This window comes from Ornithodoros turicata, chromosome 6, assembly GCF_037126465.1.
Source record: "Ornithodoros turicata isolate Travis chromosome 6, ASM3712646v1, whole genome shotgun sequence".
NCBI lineage: Eukaryota > Metazoa > Arthropoda > Arachnida > Ixodida > Argasidae > Ornithodoros > Ornithodoros turicata.
The window spans coordinates 45,953,836-45,972,322 of NC_088206.1; the positions used below are offsets into that span (position 1 = coordinate 45,953,836).

General features: G+C 43.9%; 1 long non-coding RNA gene across 2 annotated transcripts; it reads right to left on the reverse strand.

Moving 5' to 3' along the window:
* Nucleotides 1-6,229: 6,229 nt before the first annotated feature.
* LOC135396605 (uncharacterized) lies at nt 6,230-14,638 on the reverse strand. 2 transcript variants are annotated; one of them, XR_010423467.1, is made up of 2 exons: nt 14,448-14,638; nt 6,230-9,547 (listed from the first exon to the last, which is right to left on the reverse strand). It is a non-coding gene; the product is annotated as an uncharacterized LOC135396605 (long non-coding RNA). The 2 variants fall into 2 exon arrangements; XR_010423468.1 differs by lacking the exon at nt 14,448-14,638 and adding an exon at nt 10,754-11,940.
* Nucleotides 14,639-18,487: the final 3,849 nt, after the last annotated feature.

Below are 18,487 nucleotides of genomic sequence, written 5' to 3' on the forward strand. Positions count from 1 at the left end.
CATGTTTGTTGTGATTATGGCAAGCGTTTTGCGATCCTGCATATGAACGCCACTTACGCTTGCTACTTTCCTGCTCTTGGTCGCCAAGTCAATACACCGGCGTGCATTTTGCGAGCTGCGGATATATGCATCGAGATATATAATTCGCAGCTTCATACTTGTTGTATTCTTACGATATTCTAAGAGTAAATCGCGGAGTGAACGCCTTCCCGCATTTATGCTGCTCTCTCAGTGTACCTTGTGCTTTGTACGGATTTGAATGGTTCCGTAAATGTTACTCTCATTGCCCAAACTTTTGTACCCAGGATCCCACATGCAGGTTCACATACCGTCACCAGCGCAATGCAGTACCTCACAAACTCGTCCCAGAGCGCCTCCAACGCTGATAACGCAGTTATGTGGTGTCTCCTGCGTTACTGTACACTCATATTCCTCAAGGTTGTGTGCGTTTTATGTAATACTGTATTGCCCTTTGCGCTCGCCTCTGCAACACGAATGTGGAATAAAATTTTTTTCTTCTGCAATTCTCCATTTCGTTGGGTCTGTTCAGCTTAGGAAACATAGGTCAGTTGTTTTGACTCACTAGCTTCCTCGCACTTTTATGCATTGCTTCTCACTTAGAAGATAGTTCTTTTTTCCACATACCTTTGGTAAAGCGACCATCGTTTCTCCTCACATCAGAATCGCACTTGTGCACAATGTGTCACCTCTAGATAGACTTCTGTTTTTGTAATATACATATATGCAAGATCTCCTTTTCTGCTGGTGCATTTTGGTATATTGGTGTGTTCTGTAAATGTCTGTCCATATCCCACGCACAGGGTGTTTGTTTTTATTCGCATCATAGCAGCGCTCATTTGACAGGTGGGTTATGTTAATTTTCGCAAATTAACCCATCCGTAGTTACAAACATTTCCGACATTTCCTGACGCATGTGTTTGTAACTACGGATCGATTAATTAGCAAAAATTCACATAACTCACCTGCCAAATGAGCGATACTCTGTTGCGAATAAAAATGAACATCCTGTATAAAAAGCCGCATGTTGGCGTAACCTTTATGGGCAGGTGCTGGATTGAAGGTCGTAACCTCTAATTAGTGGGTTTCCTTGTAACTTTTATAAAAGGTACTGCTCAGAGGGTACTTGGTAACTTCTGAAATAGAGGGTAAAATATTGCGATTTTTTACCCTTTACTAAAGGGTACCGAGTTAAGAGTGTACAGTTCGTTCCATTCACCCGCCAAACACTTTCTTTTCGTAATACACATGTTGCAGATTTTTTTTTTCTTTTCTGGCTAGTCCATTTCCGAGCACCAAGTGCTATGCATTCCAGTTACTTGGTTTCTAATACAAGAGCCACAAAACTTTTTCAAAATCTACACTACCCCATTGAGTGGTCATTCACCGGGGTGTTCACCCTGTGTCTCTTTGGCCTTTCCATTTTCAGCCTTCTGATTTTCGGCCTTCTGACAGTTCGGCATTATGATTTTTCGGTCTTTTGGCTTTCGACCTTCCGATAGTTCGGCGTTATGATTTTTCGGCCTTTTCGCTTTCTGCCTTCTGATACTTCGGCGTTATGATTTTCGTCCTTTTGATAGGCGTAATACTTACACTCCCTGAACTCCGCCTTTATGTATAAATGAACAAGATAAAATGAAAGGAACTTGACGCGCGAGAAGGTCTCCGAGCACAAATTCCGTGTCACAACGCGCTGATTATTACCCGGAAACTTCAGTACTATATTTTTAGACACTCCAGGGTTTTCATAATGGACTTCACATTACACCAAACCTTTCGTTCAGCGTTGTGTCACTAGTTCAGCGGAGAATCCCCAGTGACCCGAAGCTCTTCCTTATCTTCGTCAGTAGGCCTCCCTTTGTCCGCGGTTGAAGGACAGACGAGTAAAGGTTTTGGGTCATCCCAAAACGCAACCGAGAACCGGGAAAGATGTTCCCGGAAAAAATGTCACCGGAAGAAATGTCCCCTAGAAAAAATGTCTTCTGAGAAACATCCACTTTTGGTACGCGTGGAATTGTTGCGAAATCCCCGGTTGCGACATTGCCAGTCTTGAAGTCCTTGGACTCAAAATAAATACTAAAATACCTAACCACTTATTAAGTGTTTTTACTTGGAAAGCTTGGGTCACTTTCACTTACGATTTCGCGTAGAGAACACACTGCAATGAACTGTCACGTTTGTTGATACAACGTGTACACTTGGCTGGGATATTATTTTGTTTCTTTCTTCTCATACTAAGAAGTATATCCTGCGTGACGTCACACTGACTGGTGTGCAATCTGAGCGCCGGGATTTTGCGACTGTAGATTTTAGGCCTGATGACACAGCTATCCTTTCAGGTTTAGGGAATTAAGAGCGGGACGTACATTTTTCTGTACCTGCTCGCGTGGAGTAGCGGTTAGGATGATCGCCTTTCACGCCGAGGTTGGGAGGTGGCGCGGGTGCGAATCCCCGTACCGGCTGTGCTGTCTCATGTTTTCACTGGGTTTTCCCGCAGACTTTCCAGACGGCACACTTCGCCTTGAAGTCGGCCCTGGACGCATACTAACACCCTGTCACCCTCCTTCCTGCTGTCCTCGGTCTACACCTGTACACCGCGTACGGCAACAGTTGCTTCGCGGCGCTAACACGGAAAAACATTTTCTCTGCTAATTAACACAAATTTAAAGTGTCACAGAATGGCGTACGCCGCAAAGTTTCAACTAATCAGGAGAGAAGATGTCATTCGGAATGGCTAGGAGCATGTCAAGTTCTGTTTTTAAAAGCGCGCGTGGATCGACGTGCAGGGTGATGTGTAAAAAGGAAAATAAAATGCGGGAGCGAAAGCAACAAAATTGACAGGCAAAAATGTATTTCAACATGTCTAGCGGTGTCACGCGTTGCGTCTCGGGAGCCCCATGACTGTACAGGCCGCTTTAGTGCAAGAAACAACGAAATAAATGCACCAAAACTGACCCATGTCACCCACAGCGACCTCCTAGGCAAAGAAATGCTATGTGTGAATAGTCATTTTAAAACGGAATTGAATACGAATAAATTAAGCGACTCGTTGGCTATCCGTATCGGATGCATATGCAGCATATGTTGGAATATAACAACAACAACAACAATAAATGAAGAAGTGATGATGACATGGGATGTTTCCCCGTGGAATATAAACATGTACGCTATGTATGTGTAACTGCATAGCTGATATAGCGCCCACTCTGTTTTATGCCCTCCATGTGCCGACCTTACGTGTGCAGCTTCGGGACTATTGAAATATGTTCGCTTTAGAAGAAACATCAATTCGATTCGGAATTCGAACACTGAATTCCATATTTGATTCGGAAATGGAATAGGATATACGATTACTCGCTTCGGTGTTCCAAAAATCTAAATATTCACACCGTCCTAGTAAAAAGTTAACGTTCGAAGTCAACCAGTCCACGCGTACCAAAAGTGAACGTTCCTCAAGTCAGGGGACATTTTTTTTCGGGGACATTTCTTCCACGGAAGACATTTTTTCCGGGAACATTTTTTCAGGGGACATTTCTTCCTGAACCTCGCGCAACCAGCAAGCAGTGTCGAAAGATGGAAAATCCTGGGAACCGGTATCGAAAAATTGGGTGTACCTCAAAATAATGTGATAGAAATCCCCGTTGAAAAATAAACTACTGTAAATAACTGTTATCTGGCTATAAAATGCACAGTTGCGCGCAGGAAACTGGTGATGTCGGATTTTGAAACACGGCATATCATCGTACGAAGCAATCGAGCATTGTCGTTGGTTTTCCTTGTTCCGAGAACGTGAATTTCGGTTCCGGAAAAGGTGGTTCCTCAACGTGTGGGCGGAAATAATGGTGCAGCGGTCGCTTGATCGTTTTTTCTTATCGGTTCACCTGTTGGTTCACACACAAAAAAGAAAATAAAAATAAATGAATCAATAAAAGAAAGAGAAGAACAAAGAAAGCTGCAGTTGTAAATGCCGTTATCCTAAGTTCCCCAACCCTTTCTCAAGTAATAATTGATGTCAAATTTTTAAGAAATAAATCAGTCAAATAAGTAAATGACATCTTGGGATGATGCTCACTGGGTGGTGCTGCTATATCGCATATCGTATTTCCTGTATCGTATTTTCCTATTATAGGTCAGACACAGACTTTGCAGTTGTTCTCTCATACTTTGGATGTCGATGAAGCGTATCTTCAGCAGAAGCGGAGTTGTACGGCCCATGAAACAATGAATAAATGGGTGTACAGCTTTCATTGTACATAAACATCGACACAGAAAAGATGCATGCAGGGGACAACTGTAAAACCCATGTCTGGCCAACTGTAGAAAATTACTAGCATCCAGAGGACGATATCACTAGCGAACTAGTGCAGCGAATTATATCGATTTTATGTTGCCCATTGAATGAAATTTCAAATCAGGAGAGCGAATGGTAACGCTTGGTCGGTTGTGATATACTCCATCGGCTATCTGCAACTACGCCCCTGTATTTTTGGCAGCGCAGGTGCTTGCGGGACCATTTTTTCCGTCCACACAACCCGGGATTTTTTTTTTTTCGAGATCGTAGATTTCGCAGCAGGGAATATCGAGGTCCTCCCGATAACTTCAGAAGTTTTGAACTGACTGAGGCGTACACTCTTAGCGAAAAGAAAAGGAAACGGGGAATTATTATCAAAAGAGGCGACGGTACAATTTCTAACATTTTTTCAGCATTACGAACATTACAGCACTGTCCTGTTGAACGCTACCGTAAAGAATGACTGTAAACCCCCCGGCTTGCACTAACCGGAAATACGAGCGATTCTCGTTAGCCTTATGAGACAGTTGAAACAGTTGACTGAGTTCGCACAAACTTGAACCGGCAAAATCGGGCAAATTGACGTTTCACGTGAAGCTAATAACCTCGTCTCACTCTTCTATATGGGCACCGTGCACTAGCAAGAGGACGCTGCGGTCGCTTGATCGACAGCGCCACCCGTGGCGATTTCGCGCGTAACGGTCTGGTACTGACGCCGTATCGGCGCCTTCGTGTATGTAGCTTTGGTGCAAGAGCAGCATTCAGGGACACCCCCTCTGAAACCCGGCTTGACCTGATAGCAGAGGACAAGCAAGGAAGCTAAGTTTACAGGGTGGTGGGTGAGTACGTGAGGAGGAACAGATCTGGGCAGGGAGAGGAGGACATATCTGAGGCGAACAATTCCCTTTTCGCGTCCCGACCTGATAACAACACCGATAACACGCCCGGGAGCATTCACGTAAGATAAAGAATAAGACGTGATGTATAACTGTAGGAACGAGCATGAGACCTTCCAGATATCGGGAGATTGCCGGATGAAATTGGAAGGTTGGCGCCTGTGATAGCCTTCTGGACGACAAATTGACTAAATGCGAGTTCTAAGAGTGCAGCAAGGACAGCACCTACGGTCCGCAGACGATACACAGACTACGTAATTTTATGATGATACCGTCAGCATCAAATTGGTATCAAGAGTTATTACACGCTAAAATAGAGGAAACTGACAAATTGGCGCCAGTGAGTGCCACTTGGGCGACGATTTGCCAAAATGTCTGAAGTATATAAATAGGGCTGGTTGGTGTAAATCCACAAGCGACCAAAGAACAAACACGAAACAACAACAGAGCGACTTGTGGGTGATCTTGTCTCCTGTTTGTTCTTTGGTCGCTTGAAAATGAATGATTTGACCAAACGCTACTTCGCAGGCTCTAGCAAGGGAACCAGGTATGGGCCGCGGACTCATAGCTATTAAGCATGAATATACAGACTACGTAATTAAGTGATGACATCTTCGATATCACGTTTATATCCAGAGTTATTACTAAATGAAATGAAAGATATGAACAATTTGGCGCCTGCGAGTGCTGTGGCGATGCGAGTGGCAATGATTTGATCAAACGCGACTTCTTTGGACCAGAGATTTTGGAGCAGAACTAAATACCAGATTTGGAGATAACGCTAAACAAGTGCTGCGCGCCCTCGAGTACATTATTTATTTCTCGCTTAAGATGAAGCAATGCTTAGATCAGGGCAATCAGGGCGCTCACACACGCGGGCCGCATGCAGTCATGCAGTCAGCAGTCAGCTATGCAGCCAGCTATTCTGTGTCCCGAGGGCTCTTGACCACTAAATACAATAAAGCTGCCCCCCCCCCCCCACACACACACACACCAATAATGAAGAATTCGGAATGAAACCAGGTTTTCAGGCATGTTTTTACCCTTGATCGATGTAGTGCTGCTTCTGTCGACGTTAGGAAGTACATTCACATTCGAGAAGTTCTTGTGACTCATGAACCTCAACAAGTAGTTATAGCGATCTGGTGTGAACGTGCATTTTGATAAACTACACTGTAAGTAATATGATAATTGAGAAGTAATAGTGGAGACAAGTGCAGAGAATGACATCATCTTAATTATTACAGTAAGTTTATGGGCTTACAGCATAGCAGCAGCCTCTCCGGATATCATGCGCGAACAACTTTATACGGAGCACAGAGAGGCGCAGAGAAAAAAGAAAAGAAAAAAATAGATGGAGTAGTTATGTACGAGGGTCACTGTGTGAAAAATTTTAATTATTTCTCTTTCCCTGATTTTTTTTTCTTTTTCACGTTGAAAATGCAAGCACAATCAACAATACACTGTGTAAACCGACAATTTCAGTGCTCCTGAACGTTGGGATAATCGTTCGTGAAGAACTATGTACTAAGAACTTGCAACGCCTTTCAAATTTTCAATGTCTCATTTGGAAAAGAAGCTCATTTGTTTCTGTTGGTGTGTCAAGTGAAGTTTTTCATTGACGAATTGTATATGCGAATGCCTAATAACTATAGCGCTCAGCTGTTTACGCTAAGGTACTTTGCTATAATTGCGGTCCTGTCCAGGGTCATTACCCCCACCCCCCCAAGGAGGTGTACACTCCCCCTGAATTTTTCCAACCACTCCCCTGTAATTCATGAGATTTCCCCATGCAGCTTGGACACCAATGCATATGCCCATAGATATGTATCCATAGAGATATACCACCCTATGGTTCGTTCCACTGCAAATCACGCAGACATCTTATCACGCCGGGTACCGCATCTTGGCTTCTATGCGCATTGATGATAGTGCCAGCCGCAACAACAATGACAAAGAAGAAATTGTCGTTCCACTTCGCTGCTGATACGAGTCGCGCAACCGACTAAAAGCTGATGCCTTCCGTTTGAATTCAGCATGAGAGAGCCCGATATGGCAAGGAAAAAAACTTGCCAAGATACGGGGCACAAAAGTGAACTTGCACGGCAAATCGCCGGCAGTCCGAACATTTACACGGCAGCAGACACCTACGAGCACTGGTGCTAAAGTATGAGGAAAAGACATCATAGATGAAAATACATATCCGTTACGAAGCCTTTTGAATTTCACTGTTCATGGTAATAAACCAATTTTTCTCGAAGTGCAGCACGCATAAAGAAGTCCATGATTCGCTTACACGTCGACCTGCAAGAAATGACCCATAGTATCCTTCTGAAACTTTGCATCACTTGCCAACTTCTTTGAGAAAAGTGAAAAGTAGTAGTAAGTACTGACCACGCTTATCCGGAAACGCTACAAGGCTTCTGGACGCCATTAATTAGCAATTAGAGCTAATTGGGACCCCCCACATTAATCAGCATCATCCAATGAGTCATCACACTAATTGGGGAGCGTCTAACTAGTGTCCAGACCACCCTGTGCGTTTCCGGATAAACGTGGTCATAAAAAATAAAAAAATAGATAGAGATAGAGTGGAGAGAAGGAGTTTAGTTGAAGATCAACGACGCCATCTTGAAGGAAGCGGCCCGGAAAGGCCGCTGACCATCGCCGGGCGACGGAGCACAGAGGCAGGTTGCAAAGCATCCCAGCTATGACCACAAGTTCCGGACATCCTGTGACGTCAGCTGTGACGTCATCATGGCATGTCTGGGCAAGTTAGGACAGCTCTGGACATGCAAGGAGAAAAACACTCGTAATACAGAGGCTGGGAAAGCAAGAGTATGCAAACCATCATTAGCTAACAAGAAAAAACAATTAGTTACACAACAAATGAGCCCACCAGAACAGGAGCGCAGAACCATGCGACTGCTCCATCCGAGAGGCAGGCAGAAACTGACTCGTAATGCTTTTTTGTCCTGTATAAAGCCCCGCAGCTGCACCCCCTAGCGGTTACTTTCTCAACTAATCTCACAACAAAATTATTAAGAATCACGCCAGCGCTACTCCCGGTCCCAAGGCAGAAGATGATAGAAAATGGCGGGAACGCCCGGACAACAGCAACCAGCACTGGCACGAAAATCGCAAACAAAGCGGGAACAAAGTTGACGAAAGCATTAGTTACGCAACAAATCACCTCACCACAGCAGGAGCGCAGACCGATGCGACTGCTCTCGTCGACAGCCAGGGATCAAGTGACGACGGAGCGAACGACCGCACGTCTTTTCCCAACGAGAGCCAGAGGTGGACTGACGTAAGCGCCACTCTACGGGTGCTACGCATGCTCGCGCTCGTAGCGCCCTCTGCGCGCTCCTACCGTCACCTGCGAGAGGCTAAGAGAGAAGAGCATTCCTGCGCCCCCTGCTGGCCGTTCTCATTGGTCGTGAGGCTAAGTGAGAAGAGCATTCCTGCGCCCCCTGCTGGCAGTTCTCATTGGTCCAGACATCATCCTATTGTCTCAGGGCTACACTGTTTTTTTTTTCCACTAATGCTCCTTTGGTCAATCTGCAGTGAAGCCACGGTATGACGTCATCATGCACCTGCGTGGCTCAAGGACGCGTGCGCTCTAGACAGGGGACCTATTATTTATTGAATCACTATCCCAAGATTATTTCCTTTATTCTTCTATAACGATTGCATAGGAAACTATTGCAGAAGAGCACCATGCATGAAAACTGATCGTAGGAATTCCAAAGTCTTACTAAATGAGACTTGCAAAAGAACAAAACATCCTAACATGTAACTCCATCAATGGCTAATAAGAGGACTAGGCACTCAACAAATCAACGCGCGCAGAACTCGGGGCAGCACTATCGTCAAGACGACAATGTTCCTTGTCAAAAAAGAAAAAAATACTAAGCGTCAACAAAGGAAAGCATGCATATCGGGGCATATCAGGACAAATTCGTACGACTGCTGGGCAACAGAGGAAAACAAACACTTGAACAGAGTGAAAAAGGCACTCACCATCATTTTTCCCGTTCACAGCATTCCCTCATTGTAAATCCGCTCGTCACAAAATCCACCTGCATCGTCGAACACCATTCACCAGTGACGAACCACACATCCGCACCCCATCAGAGGCAGACAGAACCCCACCTAAGCTACGCTCTTCCACTGACGGCCAACGCCAGGAGCAGAATTTGCGTGTCGAGACCCGTCAGTGTCCAAGAGAGAAGTGAATCCTTGCGCCCCCTGCAGGCCGTTCTCATTGGTCGTAACGGCATCCTATTGTCTCAGGGCTACACAGTTTTTTTCCACTAATGCTCCTCTAGACAAGGTCAACCTGAAACAATAGTCTCTCGGTATGCGGTCATCATGCAGGTGCGTGGCTCAAGGACGCGTACGCTCTAGACAGGGGACATATTATTTATTGAATCACTATCCCAAGATTATTTCCTTTATTCTACTATAATGATTGCGTGGGGAATTATTGCAGAAAAACACCATAGACAAGAGGAGATTGTAGCATTTCATTCCCAAAGTCTTACTGTACAGGAAAAAAAAATGGTTCAGCAAGACATAAAGTCACACACCTGTCCCCCTCGCGGTTACTCTCCGAACTAAATGAATCGCAAAATTATTAAGAATAGCTCTACTCCCATTCAAGGCAGCACTATCGTCAAGAATATGTCTTGTACAAAAAGAAAAAAACTACATGCAGAAGGAAAGCATGTCAGAACAAGCCCAGGCATGTCAGCACATGTTTGTCAGACAAGGGGGGAAAAAGCGAAAAGAAACAAAGAAGGAAACCAGCATCAAACTATTTCTTCTTATTCAAAAACAGTGCTCATCATAAATCTGCCCAGGACAATACACACCATTTTTCTATTGCCACACTTTTTTCCAGTAACGGTCAATGCATTGCTACAGACTGCGTGACGTCATCACATCCTGTCCGAAGAAGAAGACACCGGCAAAGACTCCTATTATTTATTGAATCGCAAGATTATTTCCTTTGTCCTACTCTTAATGACATTGATTCTCTCATTAAAATTCAACAAAAAAGCACCCTGCATATTAACGATTTTCACCCCAAAGGCTCATCATGGTCATTAGAATTACAGTAAACTACCACTGCTCTTTAAAATAATAAGTGAGTCCACTCCACATCACCTCCAGGCCCACCCGAGAGCCAGGCAGATAATTGAATAATGATGCTTTGTTCCTCCTGAATAAAGTCACACACCTGTCCCCCTCGCGGTTATACTCTCTGAACTAAATGAATCGCAAAAGTATTAAGAATAGCACTATTCCCATTCAAGGCAGCACTATCGTCAAGAATGTTTCTCTTCAAAAAGGAAAAATCTACATCTAGAAGGAAAGCATGTCAGAACAAGCCCAGGCATGTCAGCGCATGTTTGTCAGACAACAAGGGGGAAAAAGCGAAAAGAAACAAAGAAGGAAACCAGCATCAAACTATTTCCAAGCACACGCACTCCTCTTGTTCAAAAACAGTGCACATCATAAATCCGTCCAGGGCAATACACACCATTTTTCTATTGCTACACTTTTTTTCCAGTGACGGTCAATGCATTGCTACAGACTGCGTGTCGTCATCACATCCTGTCTGAAGAAGAAGAAGACAGCGGCAAAGACTTCTATTAATTATTGAATCGCAAGATTATTTCCTTTGTCCTACTCTTAATGACATTGATTCTCTCATTAAAATTCAACAAAAAAGCACCCGCATATTAACGATTTTCACCCCAAAGGCTCATCATGGTCATTAGAATTACAGTAAACTGCCACTGCTCTTTTAAAATAATAAGTGAGACCACTCAACATCACCTCCAGGCTTATGTAATACGTGACCCTTTCTATGCTCATACATTCGTTGTCTGAGGCTACACCCGCGAGCAAAAAAGGCGCGGAAGCCGGGTGGGCAAAGTTCCATTCGCGCATTGCGAGCATGAAGGCGGGAAAGGCTGCGAGCAAAGTTCTATTCGCGCATTCCAAAGCACAAGACAGAACGCCTTTACGGGAACACGATAGCATTCCTATACTATATTAATGATTATTGCATTGCAGTTTAGAAAAACTACAACTAAACTATAATTTTAGGAGCCCATTAAAATTCTACTTTCTATGGAAACTATAATTGCCCTATTACTTGGATCGCTACTAATGAAGCGCTCCAATTTTTTCTCTCTTCCCATTTCAGCCTTGTCATGCAGGGAAGCAGACTCATATCCAACATAATTAATTTACACTGAGGGTGCCGTGCTTCAGGAATTCCTATCCTGCGCTCAGGTGCAAGCATTTCTTCACGGATACCTTTAACAGCTGACTTCCTCAACATATCGAACACCCAACAAAATCAAACAAACAATCAGAGAAACCCTCTTCTCAGCTGTACCATGCGACTGTCTTCTTCGTAAAATCGGTGATCTGAGGAAGAGAGCAGCGAAAAATTGCGCGCACTTGTGCTTGACTTAAAAAAACCTGAAGCATATGCCAATAAACCAAGAAAAGGACACTCATGTCTGGTATCTGATAGTGCCACATACACAGACGCATTGTCGCAAAGAAAGCACAGGACAGGGATACACAAATTTCCTTAGGTGAGCAGGGAAAAGGCTTAAGACCTCAGGAATAATCGGAGAATCACCGCTTATCGCTACGCGGCTAACACAAGATAACAAGATAATAGCGGCGGGTAAAATTGCAACACTGCTAAACAAGCCCCAACATGCGATCATGACGTCGCAATCCAGGAAAAAGAAGCACGCGCGCGCACACAGCAGCTCAGGAATGCACAAGGAGAGGTGCTTTATAGGAATTTCTACTCCACACACTCAGATACCAGCATTTCTGCACAAATACCTATAACGGCTGACTTCCTCAACATATCGAGGAAAGCGAATACTAACACTCAACATATAACAAAAAACAAACAAACAAATTCCATTCTCATGAACTCTCTCCTCTGCCGAGCGGCTTTCTCCTGCTCTACCTGGATGCTGACTGTTTCCCCTCATCTACATTCTGAGTAAAAGCCGTGAAAGGAGAAAAGAACCGCGAAAAATTACACGTATGTGTGCTCCAATAGCTGTAACTGCAAGAAACCGTAGCGCACGCCAATACACTGAGAAAAATACGCCTATTTCTGCCACCAGATAATTCTTGCATAATGCCACATACACAGTCGCATTACCCTTGCGTAAAGAAAGCACAGGACAGGGATACACAAATTTCCTTAGGTGAGCAGGGAAAAGGCTTAAGACCTCAGGTCACCACACATCGCCACGCGGCTAGCACAACATGACACCAACAAGATACTAGCAGCGGGAAGAACTGCAACACTGCTAAACAAGTCCAGACATGCCACGAGGACGTCACAAATCAGGAGAAAAAAAGCACACGCATGCACGCAAAGAGGACAACGCATTAAACACACGGAGCGCTCAGGAATAATCGTAGCGTTACCGCACATCGCTACGAAGCTCAACGTCTAACACAAGACGACAACAACAACAAGATATTAACGAAGGGTAAAAATTGCAACACTGAACAAGTCCAGACATGCGACATCGCATACAAAACACTGCTCATCGGGAAAAGGCCTAAGCCCGCGGCGGATCATCATAGAGCATACACAACTTCATTTTTCTACTTCGCGTAAACTAAACGCGGTCTGCTTGGAAAACGACGTACAAATTTTCTTAAGGAGCAGAGAAATATAGAAATTTCTACTCCGTGCTCAGATACCAGCATTTCTGCTCAAAAACCTGCAAAATTAAGCACTGCTTACTTCGTCAAGATATCGAACACCCAACAAAATCAAACAAACAACCCCACTTCCACTGGTAGAACACTATTCAGCTTTTACGCAGGAGGCTTTCTTCTACATAAAAGTAGAGAAAATAAGAAAAAGAGCAGCGAAATATTACACGCACTTCTGCTTGACTTAAAAAACCTGAAGCATATGCCAATAAACCAAGAAAAAGACACTCATGTCTGCTATATGATAGTGCCACATACACAGACGCATTACCCTTGCGTAAAGAAAGCACAGGACAGGGATACACAAATTTCCTTCAGTGAGCAGGGAAAAGGCTTAAGCCGTACCGCCTAGGAATAATCGGAGAATCACCGCTTATCGCTACGCGGCTAGCACAACATGACAGCAACAAGATATCAGCGAAGGGTAAAAATTGCAGCAAGAAAGACACTACTGAACAAGTCTAGACATGCGACATCGAATGCCAAAACACTGGTGATCGGGGAAAAGGGCTAAGCCTGCGGCGGATCATCATAGAGCATACATAAGTTCATTTCGCGTAAACTAAACGCGGTCTGCTTGGAAAACGACGTACAAAGTTTCTTAGGGAGCAGAGAAATATAGCAATTTCTACTCCGTGCTCAGATACCAGCATTTCTGCTCAAAAACCTGCAAAATTAAGCACTGCTTACTTCATCAAGATATCGAACACCCAACAAAATCAAACAAACAACCCCACTTCCACTGATAGAACACTATTCAGCTTTTACGCAGGAGGCTTTCTTCTACATAAAAGTAGAGAAAATAAGAAAAGAGCAGCGAAAAATTACACACACTTTTGCTCGCATAGCAATAAGAGAAAAAATAAAATAAAATAAAATATCGACACACACGCTAATAAACTGTGACAAAGACACCCATTTCTGCTATCAGATAATTATTGCATAATGCTAAATACTCATTTGCATTGTCCCTGCGTGAAGAAAGCACAGGGCAGGGATACACAATTTATCTTAAGCGAGCAGGAAAGTCACTTCTAGACGAACAGCTTAATACCATAAAGTCTGAATTTTTGCAAAGCAAATAAAGCTTGAACAGCGCTACGAACGTGACAGACACATACTAACAAACAAACAAATAAACATACAAACAAACAAACAAACAAACAAACACTTCTATTCATTTCTATTGATAAAGGCGTAAACCACACTACAAGAACAAAGCACGCTGCTTCAGGAAAGCGTATCAAATGCATCGCAACAGGACCGGCTCTCATAAAATAGCCTGCCCAAAACGAAGACTTCACCAGGTTCGCGAGGTAATTCCATTAAAAACGCTCTCGGTCTATCCTACAGATAGCAATGCAAGCGCTGCTTCCCTTATTTTTTAAGCCACTATTCCACGCAATGGTACATAAATGTATCACTCGTGTCACATGAAAAAGCACACACAAAGAACTTACTTGTCAAGTGGGATCCCTGGTTCAGGAAAGCGCGCGCGCACACACAGACACACACTCACATTTTCACAATCACAAACACAACGTCTATTCTCACAACCACATAAATCCATATTATTCCTCAGGTCAATAATTATCCTACCATCGTCAAAAGATGGCTCACTCTTGTATGCGATCGCAAAGCGATAGGTCCTCGTTCCGGATGTAATAGGATATCGCCACTCGGCCGACGCGAACCAAAAAAGAAAGAAAGGAATGCGCGTTCGCTATACCTCCACAAAGAAAACGGTGCCGTGCTTCTACGCAGCGCTCATCATACAGGAGTGAATTGTCTTCTTCGTTTTCCTTTTATTTTCTTGCACCCATATACTTTGCAAGAATACTATAGAGCAGAACGGACAAATGTGAACATCATTCGCTACACACTGTAGCTCTCATCATTTTTAAACCAAACCACTTAACATGTGTTCATAGGTCTTCACTAAATAGGTGAGCCGATAATGACTCAAAATGAAATGAAATCAAATAAAATAATCATTCCAGCATCGCTGGCTGCAAGCTTGGGTACCCTGCTTGGGTCTGCTGGCGCTGGAATAAAAGATTTATCGCGAGGGTACTACAATGGTGAGCTCTGCTGCTGTTTAAGTGATAAAACAGTGCACCTGCTCGGGGAAAGGGATCGCGCGCGTCCAAACCGCGAGGCCCGCGTTGCGCTCGCACGGGGAATCGCGCGCGTCGCGTCCCGAGAACGGCTCCGCGCGCGGCTCGCGTGGGGCGCGGTTCGGGAGCACTGTTTTATCACTTAAACAGCAGCAGAGCTCACCATTGTAGTACCCTCGCGATAAATCTTTTATTCCAGCGCCAGCAGACCCAAGCAGGGTACCCAAGCTTGCAGCCAGCGATGCTGGAATGATTATTTTATTTGATTTCATTTCATTTTGAGTCATTATCGGCTCACCTATTTAGTGAAGACCTATGAACACATGTTAAGTGGTTTGGTTTAAAAATGATGAGAGCTACAGTGTGTAGCGAATGATGTTCACATTTGTCCGTTCTGCTCTATAGTATTCTTGCAAAGTATATGGGTGCAAGAAAATAAAAGGAAAACGAAGAAGACAATTCACTCCTGTATGATGAGCGCTGCGTAGAAGCACGGCACCGTTTTCTTTGTGGAGGTATAGCGAACGCGCATTCCTTTCTTTCTTTTTTGGTTCGCGTCGGCCGAGTGGCGATATCCTATTACATCCGGAACGAGGACCTATCGCTTTGCGATCGCATACAAGAGTGAGCCATCTTTTGACGATGGTAGGATAATTATTGACCTGAGGAATAATATGGATTTATGTGGTTGTGAGAATAGACGTTGTGTTTGTGATTGTGAAAATGTGAGTGTGTGTCTGTGTGTGCGCGCGCGCTTTCCTGAACCAGGGATCCCACTTGACAAGTAAGTTCTTTGTGTGTGCTTTTTCATGTGACACGAGTGATACATTTATGTACCATTGCGTGGAATAGTGGCTTAAAAAATAAGGGAAGCAGCGCTTGCATTGCTATCTGTAGGATAGACCGAGAGCGTTTTTAATGGAATTACCTCGCGAACCTGGTGAAGTCTTCGTTTTGGGCAGGCTATTTTATGAGAGCCGGTCCTGTTGCGATGCATTTGATACGCTTTCCTGAAGCAGCGTGCTTTGTTCTTGTAGTGTGGTTTACGCCTTTATCAATAGAAATGAATAGAAGTGTTTGTTTGTTTGTTTGTTTGTATGTTTATTTGTTTGTTTGTTAGTATGTGTCTGTCACGTTCGTAGCGCTGTTCAAGCTTTATTTGCTTTGCAAAAATTCAGACTTTATGGTATTAAGCTGTTCGTCTAGAAGTGACTTTCCCTGCTCGCTTAAGATAAATTGTGTATCCCTGCCCTGTGCTTTCTTCACGCAGGGACAATGCAAATGAGTATTTAGCATTATGCAATAATTATCTGATAGCAGAAATGGGTGTCTTTGTCACAGTTTATTAGCGTGTGTGTCGATATTTTATTTTATTTTATTGTTTTCTCTTATTGCTATGCGAGCAAAAGTGTGTGTAATTTTTCGCTGCTCTTTTCTTATTTTCTCTACTTTTATGTAGAAGAAAGCCTCCTGCGTAAAAGCTGAATAGTGTTCTATCAGTGGAAGTGGGGTTGTTTGTTTGATTTTGTTGGGTGTTCGATATCTTGATGAAGTAAGCAGTGCTTAATTTTGCAGGTTTTTGAGCAGAAATGCTGGTATCTGAGCACGGAGTAGAAATTGCTATATTTCTCTGCTCCCTAAGAAACTTTGTACGTCGTTTTCCAAGCAGACCGCGTTTAGTTTACGCGAAATGAACTTATGTATGCTCTATGATGATCCGCCGCAGGCTTAGCCCTTTTCCCCGATCACCAGTGTTTTGGCATTCGATGTCGCATGTCTAGACTTGTTCAGTAGTGTCTTTCTTGCTGCAATTTTTACCCTTCGCTGATATCTTGTTGCTGTCATGTTGTGCTAGCCGCGTAGCGATAAGCGGTGATTCTCCGATTATTCCTAGGCGGTACGGCTTAAGCCTTTTCCCTGCTCACTGAAGGAAATTTGTGTATCCCTGTCCTGTGCTTTCTTTACGCAAGGGTAATGCGTCTGTGTATGTGGCACTATCATATAGCAGACATGAGTGTCTTTTTCTTGGTTTATTGGCATATGCTTCAGGTTTTTTAAGTCAAGCAGAAGTGCGTGTAATATTTCGCTGCTCTTTTTCTTATTTTCTCTACTTTTATGTAGAAGAAAGCCTCCTGCGTAAAAGCTGAATAGTGTTCTACCAGTGGAAGTGGGGTTGTTTGTTTGATTTTGTTGGGTGTTCGATATCTTGACGAAGTAAGCAGTGCTTAATTTTGCAGGTTTTTGAGCAGAAATGCTGGTATCTGAGCACGGAGTAGAAATTTCTATATTTCTCTGCTCCTTAAGAAAATTTGTACGTCGTTTTCCAAGCAGACCGCGTTTAGTTTACGCGAAGTAGAAAAATGAAGTTGTGTATGCTCTATGATGATCCGCCGCGGGCTTAGGCCTTTTCCCCGATGAGCAGTGTTTTGTATGCGATGTCGCACGTCTGGACTTGTTCAGTGTTGCAATTTTTACCCTTCGTTAATATCTTGTTGTTGTTGTCGTCTTGTGTTAGACGTTGAGCTTCGTAGCGATGTGCGGTAACGCTACGATTATTCCTGAGCGCTCCGTGTGTTTAATGCGTTGTCCTCTTTGCGTGCATGCGTGTGCTTTTTTTCTCCTGATTTGTGACGTCCTCGTGGCATGTCTGGACTTGTTTAGCAGTGTTGCAGTTCTTCCCGCTGCTAGTATCTTGTTGGTGTCATGTTGTGCTAGCCGCGTGGCGATGTGTGGTGACCTGAGGTCTTAAGCCTTTTCCCTGCTCACCTAAGGAAATTTGTGTATCCCTGTCCTGTGCTTTCTTTACGCAAGGGTAATGCGACTGTGTATGTGGCATTATGCAAGAATTATCTGGTGGCAGAAATAGGCGTATTTTTCTCAGTGTATTGGCGTGCGCTACGGTTTCTTGCAGTTACAGCTATTGGAGCACACATACGTGTAATTTTTCGCGGTTCTTTTCTCCTTTCACGGCTTTTACTCAGAATGTAGATGAGGGGAAACAGTCAGCATCCAGGTAGAGCAGGAGAAAGCCGCTCGGCAGAGGAGAGAGTTCATGAGAATGGAATTTGTTTGTTTGTTTTTTGTTATATGTTGAGTGTTAGTATTCGCTTTCCTCGATATGTTGAGGAAGTCAGCCGTTATAGGTATTTGTGCAGAAATGCTGGTATCTGAGTGTGTGGAGTAGAAATTCCTATAAAGCACCTCTCCTTGTGCATTCCTGAGCTGCTGTGTGCGCGCGCGTGCTTCTTTTTCCTGGATTGCGACGTCATGATGGCATGTTGGGGCTTGTTTAGCAGTGTTACAATTTTACCCGCCGCTATTATCTTGTTATCTTGTGTTAGCCGCGTAGCGATAAGCGGTGATTCTCCGATTATTCCTGAGGT